General features: G+C 39.8%; 1 protein-coding gene across 1 annotated transcript in view; it reads right to left on the bottom strand.

Annotated features, from left to right (window-relative positions):
- The window catches only part of PTPN2 (protein tyrosine phosphatase non-receptor type 2), a 178,437-nt gene that overhangs the window by 132,070 nt on the left and 35,007 nt on the right, over nt 1-11,360 (bottom strand). The window lies entirely within an intron of this gene.

Here is an 11,360-nt window from a genome sequence, read left to right as displayed (position 1 = left end):
GGCCCCGACTCATAGCGACCCCTCCTTGGGTTTCCGAGGCAGTATCACTACAGAAGTAGGATTGCCCAACCTTCTATTAGAGAGATGCAAATCAAAACAACAATGCGATACCATCTTGCTCTAGCACTAGTAGCAAAGTTCAACAAGACAGAAAATAACAAATCCTGGTGAGGTTGTGGAGAGATTGGAACCCTCAAACACTGCTGGCAGGACCATAAAATGGTACAACAATTGTGCAAATCAGTATGGCGATTCCTTCAAAAGTTCCAAATAGAAATACCATTTGACCCAGCCATCCCATTACTAGGTATACACCCTAGAGAAGTGAGAGCCATGACAAGAACAGACATATGCACACCCATGTTCATCGCAGCACTATTTACAATAGCCAAAACATGGAAACAACCTAGATGTCCATCAACTGAGGAATGGATATCCAAACTATGGTACATACACACAATAGAATACTATGCAACCCAAAAGAATAATGTAGAATCTTCAAAACACCACATCACATGGATGAACTTGGAGGGCATTATGCTGAGTGAAATAAGTCAATCACAAAAGGACAAATATTGTATTAATTAGTCCGTTACTGTAATAGTCAAGGAAATATTTATCTATGGAAGGTCATTTTCTTTGTTGGTTACCAGTGGTAGGAGGGGAGGGGAGGGAATACTGTTAAATAGAGAGAGAAGTTTTGATTTGTGAAGAAAAGGGCAATGTCCAAATGTGAGTGATCAATATAGTGGCATTGAGAAAGAGAAAGATATAGAGAGGTACGTGGAAAGTACAGACAACAAAGATGAACCCTTTTGCGCATATAGTATGGCGTAGTCAGTGAAGGTAAACACGGGTATATGGGTGGATAGATGGGTGGAAAGGCTGAAATGTTAGGTATGTATATGAAGTGGAGAGTGCACCCAAGAACATGTATAGGGTTGGCAGACAATGGTCCAATAACTTTTTGGGTATGATCTAAATTCCCAGGTGTATAATGGGGCTGACAAGGGGCAAGGTTGTAGTCATTGCTTGGTGACAGGCAGCTACATAGAGGGACCGAGTAGTTGAGCCTGTGGGCTCGGGGCCATAGTCACAGAGGACATCAAGCTCAATTGGCATAACATACTACACAAATCATTGTTCCACCTCCTACTGTGGCGAGTAGCAACTGAGATCTTAAAAGCTTGCAAGCTGCTATCTAGATGCAATGATGGGTCGCTCATCGACCAGAGCCAAGAAGAATAAAGAAAACCAAAATTCATGGAAACAATTAGTCCTATCGACTGGTACACCATCCTATCTGCACCCTATACAACTATGAGACCAGAAGAAATAGATGGTTGCTCGGCTACTACTGTCAACCACTTGGAATAGGATATTTATAGGAGATCCTGGATAGACAGGGAGAACAATGTGGAACAAAAGTCAAAATCATTTGGGGGGGGGGGGGGGGAGCGGGGAACAGGTTTGCTGGCCCGATGGAGCCTGGTGGAACCACTGAGACTATGGCCCCTAGCTGCCCTTCAGGTCTGGAATTGAAAGCACACCTGTGGCTTCCAGCCAAACAATAGACAAGCATATCAGTTGAGAATTTACCTGAGGTAGATACACTTCTTGGAGAGAACAAGCATGAGAGGAAGAAGGGCTGCTCAGGCACAGACAGACAGCTCAGGGCGTAGGAGTGCATGGAGGGATGGACACAGGGAAGAGGTAACTATCAGGTGGAAGTGGGAGGGCAGATGTCGCATTGTGCTAAACTGTGGTCAATGTCATGAGACAAAGTGTATGTGATCTGCTGTATGGCAAGTGTATTTGCTCTGTAAATTTTCACTCAAATCACAATTAAAAAAATCTTTAAAAAAAAGAATTTGAACTTCATCATAAATGTGTGGAACACTACTGAACAGCGGAATGGAAAATAGAAATTATAGTGTACAAACATTACTTTGGAGTCTATGTGGAGAACAGCCTGGGTGGAACTAGAAAGTAAAATAGGAATTTAATTAAAAGGCTATTGGAATAACCCAGGAAAGAAACAATAAGGCCTAAACCAAGGCAGTATTGAATAAAGAAGAAAACAGATGGCAAACATTTTACGCAAAAGGAACTTTAGTTGCTAAGTTACTAATTAAATGTGGGAGCTGAATTACAGAAGAGTCTGGGCTTCTGGCTTCAGTAAATGAACATAAATTACAAATACAGGGAACAATGCTGAAAGAGTATGTTTAGCAAGGGAACCACACAGGCAAGAATGCTAGGCATACTGACATTGAGGTAGTTATAGTACATCAAAAGAGATACATAACTTGCATAAGGGGGTCTGTGCAATGGTTAAGTCTTTGGCTGCTAAATGAAAAGGCCAGTAGTTCGAACCCAGCAGCCACAGTGTGGGAAAAAGATGTGGCAATCTGCTTCCTTAAATGTTGTTATTGTTAGGTGGCATCAAGTTGGTTTCAATTCACAGCCATTCTACATACAATAGAAGGAAACACTCCCCTGTTCTATGCCATCCTCACAATAGTTGCTATGCACAAAACCACTGCTATAGCCACTATGCCAACCCATCTTCTTGAGTCTTCCTCATTTTCACTGACCCTCAACTTTACCAACCATGATGACCTCCTCCAGATCCCTTGTGATAGCATGTCAAAGTACATGAGACCAAGTCCTACCATCCTCACTTCTAAGGAACATTCTGATTATACTTTTTTCAAAACATATTTGTTTGTTCCTCTGGCATCCACTGTACAATTAACAATACTTGCCAATGCCATAATTCAAAGACATCAATTCTTCTTTGGTCATCCTTATTCACTGTCCAGCTTTCACATGCATATAATGTGATTGAAAATACCATGGCTTGACCCAGTCAAACTTTAGTCCTTTATGAGACATCTTTGCTTTTATACACTTGAAGAGGTCTTCTACAGCAGATTTGTCCAATGCAATACGTTGATTTCCTGATTGTTGCTTCCACGGGTGTTGACTGTGGATCCAAAAAAAAAAAAAACCAAACTCGCTGCCATCAAGTCAGTTGTGACTCATAGTAACCTCTCCTTGGATTTCTGAGGCAGTTATCTCTATGGAAGTAGATTGCCCAGTCTTCCGTCTGAGGAGTGGCTGGTGGGTTTGAACTGCCAGCCTTCTGGTTAGCAGTCAAATCCCTTGGGCACTATGCCACCAAACAAAATTCTTGACAACTTCAATCTTTTGTCCATTTATCATGATTTTGCTTATTGGTCCAGCTGTGAGGATTTGTTTTGTGTTGAGGTGTAATCCATACTGAAGGCTGTAGTATTTGATCTCATCAGTGTTTCAAGTCCTCTTCACTTTCAGCAAGCAAGGTCCTATCATCTGCATTTTCTAGGTGGATAATAAGTCTTTCTCCAATTCTGATGCTGTGTTCTTCTTTACAAAGTCTAGCTTCTCAGATTATTTGCTCAGTACACAGATAGAGTAAATATGGTGAAAGGATACAACGCTGACACACACCCTATCAGATTTTAAACCACACAGTATCCCTTTGTTCTGTTTGAACAGCCTTTTAGTCTATGTACAGGTTCTGCATAACCACAATTAAGTATCCTGAATTTCCATTCTTTGCAATGTTATCTATTAATGTATTATGATCCACACAAATGCCTTTCCATTATTGTCAATAAAACACAGGTGAACATCTTCCTGGTATTTGCTTTCAAGAAAGATCCACCTGACAACAGGAATGATATCCCTTGTTCCATACATCCTCTTCTGATTCCAGCTTGAATTTCCGGGTTCCCTGTCGATATACTGCTGCCATCACTTTTGAATTATCTTACACAAAATGTTACTTCTGTGCCATCACGTGCAATCACTTTTCTTTGGAATGGGGACAAATTTTCCTCCAGTTGACTGGCCAGGTAGCTGTCTTCAAAATTTCTTGGCATTGACTACAGCCTTGGAAACCTTATGGGCCATTCTACTTTGTCCTATAGGATTGGTAAGAATCAGAATCAACTGTACAGCAACAGCTTTGTTTTCTTCAGCTAAAAAGAGAGACCTAGGCTGTAGATTAGATTTGGTGTCATAAGCATGTTGTTGTTGTTAGGTGCCACTGAGTCATCTCTGACTCATAGTGACCTCATGTACAACAGAATGAAACACTGCCCAGTCCTGTGCCAGCCTCACAATCCTTGCTATACCTGAGCCCACCGTTGCAGCCACTGTGTCAATCTACCTCATTGAGGGCCTTCCCCTTTTCATTGTCCTTCCACTTTGCCAAGCACAATATCCTTCTCTGGGGAATGGTCCCTTCTTATAACATGCCCAAAGTAAGTGAGACAAATTTGGCCATTCTCGCTTCCAAGAAGCATTCGGCTGCACTTCTTACAAGACAGATTTGTTAGTTCTTTTAACAGTCCATGGTACTTTCAGCATTCTTCACCAACACCACAAATCAAAAGCATCAATTCTTCTTCAGTCTTCTTTATTCATTGTCCAGCTCTCACATGAAAATGAGGCAACTGAAAATAAATACCATGGCTTGTGTCAAATGCACCTTAGTCTTTAAGGGAAACATCTTTGCTCTTCAGCACTTGAAAGAGGTCCTTCGCAGCAGATGTGCCCAATGCTATATACAATGTATGATATCTTGACTGCTGCTTCCACTGGTGTTGACTGTAGAACCAAGTAATATAAAGTCTTTGACAACTTTAATGTTTTCTCCATTTATCGTGATGCTGCTAATTGGTCCTGTTGTGAGGATTTTTATGTTCTTTATATTGAGGTATAATCCATACTGCAGACTGTAGTCTTCAATCTTCAGGTCATCCTCACTTTCAGGAAGCAAAGTTGTGTCATCTGCATAATGTAGGTTTTTAATGAGTCTTCCTCCCATCCTGATGCCACATTCTTCTTCATATAGTCCAGCTTCTCAGTTTATTTGTTCTGCATACAGACTAAATAAGTATGGTGAAAGGATACAACCTTGATGCACTTCCTTCTTGATTCTGAACCATGCAGTATCCCCCCTTGTTCTATTCGAGCAACAGCCTCCTGGTCTAAGTACAAGTTCCTTACGAACATAATTAAGTGCTCTAGAGTGTTCTAAGTGTTCAATGTGCCATCCATAATTTGTTATGATCCACACAGTCAAATGTTTTTGCATAGTCTATGAAACACAAGTAAACAACTTTCTGGTATTCTCTGCTCTAAATTAAGATCCATCTGACTTCAGTAGCGATATCCCTCGTTGCATGTCCTCTTCTGAATCCAGCTTGCATATCTGGAAGTTCTCTGTCAATATACTGCTGTACCCATTTTTTAATTATCTTCAGTAAGACTTTTCTTGCATGTGATATTAATGACACTGTTTGATAATTTCCACATTCTGTGGATTCACCTTTCTCTGGAATGGGTATAAATATAGATCTTTTCCAGTCAAGTGGCCATGGAGTTGTCTTCCAAATCTTCTGGCATAGCCAAGTGAGTCCCTCTAGTGCAGAATCCATTTGTTAAAACATCTCAATGGGTATTCCGTCAATTCCTGGAGTCTTGTTTTTCACCACTTCACTCAATGAAGCCTCAACTTCTTCCTTCAATACCATTGGTTCTTGATCATATGCCACCTCCTGAAATGGGTGAAAATCAACCAGTTCTTTTTGGTTCAGTAACTCTGTATCCCTTCCATCTTCTTTTGATGTTTCCTGCATCATTCTACATATTGCCAAAAGAATCTTTCAGTATTGCAACTCAAAGTTTAAATTTCCTCTTCAGTTCTTTCAACTTGAGAAATGTCACGTGTGTTCTTTCCTTTTGGCTTTGCAACTCCATGTCTTTGCACATTTCATTGTAATAACTGACTTTGTCTTCTCGTGTTGCTCTTTGAAATCTGTTCAGCACTTTTATCTTGTAATTTCTTCCATTTGCTATTCTCTGTTCAAGGGCAAGTTTCAGAGTCTCTTCTGGTATCTGTTTTGGTCTTTTCTTCCTTTCCTGTCTTTTTAATGGCCTTTTGCTTTCTTCATGGATGATGTTCTTGATGGCATTCCACATTTCGTGGTGTTCAATGCATCAAATCTATTCTTTAAATGGTCTCTAAATTCAGGAGTGATATAATCAAGGTCATATTTTGGCTCTCATGGACTTGTTTTAATTGTCTTCAACTTGAACTTGCAAATGAGCAGCTGATGGTTTGTTCCATAATCAGCTCCTGGCCTTGTTTTGGTTGAAGATATATGAGCTTCTCCATCGCCTCTTGCTACAGATGAAGTCAATTTGATTCCTGTGCACTCCATCTGGCAAAGTCCACGGGTATAGCTGTCATTTGTGTTGTTGAAGAAAGAAGGTATTTGCAATGAATAAGTCACTGGTCTTGCAAAATTCTATCATGTGATCTCCAGCATTATTTCTATCTCCAAGGCCAAATTTTCCAAACAGCAGTGATTCTTCTTTGTTTCCAACTTTTCCATTTTAGTCACCAGTGATGATCAGTACATCTCAGTTGCATGTTTGGGCAATTTCAGACTGCAGAAGTTGGTAAAAATCTTCAACTTCCTCATCTTTGGCTTTGGTTGTTGGTGTATAAATTTATGTAATAGTAGTATTAACTGGCTTTCCTTGTAGGCATATGGATATTATTCTATCACTGACAGCACTGTACTTCAGGATAGATCCTGAAACATTCTTTGAGACGATGAATGCCACGCCACTCCTCTTCAATTTGTCGCTCCCGGCATAGTAGATCATATGGTTGTATGATTCAAAATGGCCAAAACCAGTCCATTTCAGCTCACTAATACCTAGGAATCAATCTTTATGTGTTCCATTTCATTTTTGATAAATTCCAATTTTCCTAGATTCACACTTTGTACATTCTATGTTCCAATTATCAATGGATATTTGCAGCTGTTTCTTCTCATATTGAGTAGTGCCACTTCAGCAAATGGAGATCCCAAAAGCTCTACTTTATCCATATCATTAAGGTACACTGTACTCTGATGAAGCAACTCTTTCTCAGTCATATTTTGAGCGCCTGCTGACCTGAAGGGCTTATCTTCCGGCACTGTATCTGACAACGTTTCAGGGCTATTCATTAAATTTTCCAGTATTATTTCAGACAGTGTTACACTACTATACATAATGTTTTCACTAGCCAATTCTCTGAAAAGTGGATGGCCTCTTCCTTCTTCTGAGTCTATCTCAGTCTGGAAGCTCCACAGAAACCAGTCCACCATGGGTACCCCTGCTGGCACAGCCTCCCACCTCACAGCAACACACAAGCCACCACAGTACGACAAATCAACAGACAAGTTCGTTTCCCTTGGCTGTTTCAACCACTCCACTCACTTCCTAGGCTCCCCCCAACCTGTTCCTGCTGGCCCTGTCTGCAGCTGCTCCCTGCCACCTAGGACTCTCTCCAACCCACCCTACCTGTTCCAGCCACCTGGCCCTAGCATAGAGATGGTAATTTAGCCACAAAAGATGAGACCTCTCAAACAACTCTTAGTGTGAGAATTTGACAGAGATGAGTCTTGGAGAAAGATCCTAAAGGGGCAATCTGAGGAAGAGATGCCCTAAAAATGGAGAAGCAGTGAAAGAAGTTAACACAGAAAAAGAAAAAAGGGAAGTTAAAGTTAAAAGTTTCAAGAAGAAAGTTATGGTCAACAATGTCAAAAGTCAGAGGGGCAAGATATGAAACCACTGGATACCCCATTACATTTGAAAACTAAGAGTTTAAAAGCTGCTATAAATTGTATTGTGTCCCCTAAAAATATGTATGGTAATTACTAACTTCGAAGTACATGGCTATAATCCCATTTGAGAGCAGACTGTCTTTGTTATGTCAATGAGGAAGTACTAGTGTGGTGTCTTGAGACAATCTCTTTTGAGATATAAAAGAGACTAAACAAGCAAGCAAGAAAAGCAAAAATGAGGGAAGAGAGATGCCAAGCCACATGGAAGACTGCCTAGTAGCAGAAGCTCAAAAACAGAAGGTCTCCAGAGCCAAGTGAGAGAGAGAGAAAGCTGATACTTTGAATTTGGACTTCTAGTCTCCTAAACTGTGAGAAAAGAAATTCTGTTTTGTTAAAATGACTCATTTATTGTATTTTTATTATAACAGTACTAGATAACGAAGACTGGGGGCTGAGGTGTGATATTAGGGATAGGGTAAGAGATACAAGTTTATATAATAAAAGCATCATCTGAGAGAAAAAGGCTGAAGGCAAGAGCGACAACGACAGAAAATAAGGTCCACTGAGGAAAAGGGATGCAAAGAATAACCTAGAACAGGAAGAAGGAAAACTTTTCCCCTGGGACATCAGGAACAAAGGGAAATGTTTCCAAATGGTAGAAAATTAAGTGCTAGAGAACAATTTCCTGTGTTGTAAAACAGAAGTCAAGATCAAATTCTGAAAGTAGTGTTAAGATGAGGTGAACTGGGATATGACAGATGATTTACTCAGGGGAAAGCTGGAGTAGAATGAGTATGGGAGAAACTAGATCACATAGCAGGACCCAGCTGATTCCTGCAGCCCATTTGTAAGAGTGGTTCCAACCCTCAACTCAAGCTTAAAGCTTCGAAAAATTTAATGATCAATTATTCCAAAGTTGGAACTTCACAGGGTGAGTGAAATTAAAGATACACAGAGCTTTTCTTTTTTTAAAATGTAAAAGAGCAGGAAAGTTATTAAGTAATAGGTAGATTAGGGACAGAAGTAATATACTACAATAAATTAAAAATTCAAGTAACTAAAGATTTGATGAAGCCAAAGAGCAAGTATATTGAAAGTAAAAGAGTGAAAGTAGAATGATAGAAAATAGCTGTCACAGTGGTAGAGTTTAAGACATCAGTGGTTAAGATCACTGATGGTCAAAGGCATCAGAGCTCAACAGTCTGAGAGGTGTAAGACCAGTATATGTTACATAGCCACTGTGTATGTTACGGTATCACTTCAGACACTTAAAAGTCACACAGGTTGAAGAACGCTGTGGGGACAAGGAGTGTTAAAGATAAAGCTAGTGAATAAGTTGTATAAGCCTTCAATTACCATGTGAGAAGAGGTTGCAGGAAGTAACAAGTCAGGATAGGACAAGTTTTTAAGAAAGGAAAATGGTGACTTGCTTGGACAGTATGAGCCTTAAAGGAGGTAATTTCAAATTGTAGGCTAAACAATAATAGCTTAAAGTAAAAAATCCCTGTGGTTACATGGAAACTGAGCATGAGCAGCTTCCACCCGAGAGAAAAGACAGTTTACTCAGGGAGAACCAGGTTCAGAAGTGGAGAGAGCATTTACTGAGTAAGTTGAGGGAAAAAGTAGTTTGCTTACAAGAGAGTAGTTTCAGAGCACTCTGTGGAACGAAGGCAAGAAAGACAGTTGCTGAAGGACCAGTTGGGAAGGAGAGAAATACAGTGTAGTTTTTTATGGAAGTAATGTCTCTTCTCTAATTCAAGGTACATAAACATAGCTACCTACTTCTCTTCACCAAAAAGGCACATACAAAGAGATTGGGACCAGTTGGGAAGGAGAGAAATACAGCGTAATTTTTTATGGAAGTAATGGCTCTTCTCTAATTCAAGGTACATAAACATAGCTAACTACTTCTCTTCATCAAGAAGGCATATACAAAGAGATTAGTAGTAATAATGACAGAAGTAGGGGTGACAAATACATTTTATACAGAGGTCTCCTTAAAGCTTAAGACTGTAGTTATTAAACAGGCAGTGGAGCATATAAACCTAAAGCTTAGGATACAAATCACAAAAGTTTTTTGACTTGTATACTTGAGAGTAACTTAAGTTGCAAGTGTCTTAAATTGTGTGGGAAAAAAATGTGTCTCATTTACAGTATTTTTCTAATTCTTCTACTTAGATCAATTTAATAAAACTAATGAGAGGATTCAAATACATCTTAGAACATCAATGACTGCAAATAAAACACATAAAAATTCAAGCCAATATCAGGAGGGAGAGAAGGAAAAAGGGACAAGGGTGCTGTGGCCATGAAAGGGTAGCATAAGGGAGCCTTCTGATAAAACTGTTTGTTCCATATCTGTACTGTAGTGGTGAACACACAAATCTACATGTGACAAAACTGCACAGAACTAAACACATTCACATGTGCACACACTCACACATAAATGAGTACAAATAAAACTGGTGAGCTCTATATGGCCTGTGTGTTAAAAATGTTAATGTTATATGCCGTCGAGTCGGACCTGACTCATATCGACCCCTCCTTGGGTTTTCAAGGCAGTATCGCTACGGAAGTAGATTGCCCCATCTTCCTTCCAAGGAGTGGCTGGTGGGTTTGAACCGCCAGCCTCCGGGTTAGCAGTCAAGTGCCTTAGCCACTATGCTATCAGAGCTCCCGTAAGGCCTGTATTAATGTCAATTTCCTGATTGTGACATTTTACTACAATTAAGCAAGATGTTACCACTAGAGGAAAATACCTGGGTAAAGGGTATATTGGCTCTCCCATATTATTTCTTAGAACTGTATGCAAATCTACAACTATCAAAATAAGTGGGGTTCTTCCCCCCAATATTAAACATACATTGAACTGGCAAATGTGATATATACACCTACTCGTCATTTATCGACTATTTTGTTATCAAATATTTCGCATTTATGACAATAGTGAAAAATCTACTATTCAACTATTGTGCACATTGAGTTATCTCTGGTAGTAATGAATACCCAGGTATGAGGCACTGGCTGTCATAGTTAAGGTAATGTGTCACCCTGCCTGGGCCATGATTCTCAGTGGTTTGGCAGTTAAGTAGTGATATAGTCACATTCCATTTTGTGAGCTGATGTGGTCATCCTCCATTTTTGCTTAATGTTAATTTTTGCATAACAGCCTGGTCTCCAGAACCTAAGCACAATGATAAGTGAGGAGAAGTAGGTGTGTTAAGCACCTCTGGTGGTTTAGTGGTTCAAAAACTCTGCCGCTAACCAAAAATGTTGGGAGTCTGAACCCACCAGAGGCTCTGTGAAAGAAAGACATGGTTTCCGTAAAGATTTACAGCCTTGGAAACCCTATGGGCAGTTCTCCTCAGTCCTACAATGTCACCATGTATTGGAATCAACTTGACTGCAGTGGATTTGTGTTATATATACATATACATATGTAACTGTGTATAAAAATACATACATATATATATATAGAGAGAGAGAGTATATATCATACATATATGTGAGCACATAACAACAACAATATATGTATGTATGTATGCATGCATGTATGTATGTATATATAAAGGAAATAAAGCAAAGTGCACAATTTGTTGTTATTTGCCGTCGAATCAGCCCTGACTCATAGCGACCCCTCCTTGGGTTTCCGAGGCAGTATCACTACGGAAGTAGGATTGCCCA

This window comes from Orycteropus afer, unplaced genomic scaffold (genome assembly GCF_000298275.1).
Source record: "Orycteropus afer afer isolate SDZICR_OR568_19922 unplaced genomic scaffold, OryAfe1.0 scaffold00307, whole genome shotgun sequence".
Taxonomy (NCBI): domain Eukaryota; kingdom Metazoa; phylum Chordata; class Mammalia; order Tubulidentata; family Orycteropodidae; genus Orycteropus; species Orycteropus afer.
Note: the sequence above shows the minus strand (reverse complement) of the source record. Positions and strands in the feature narration are given on the sequence as shown.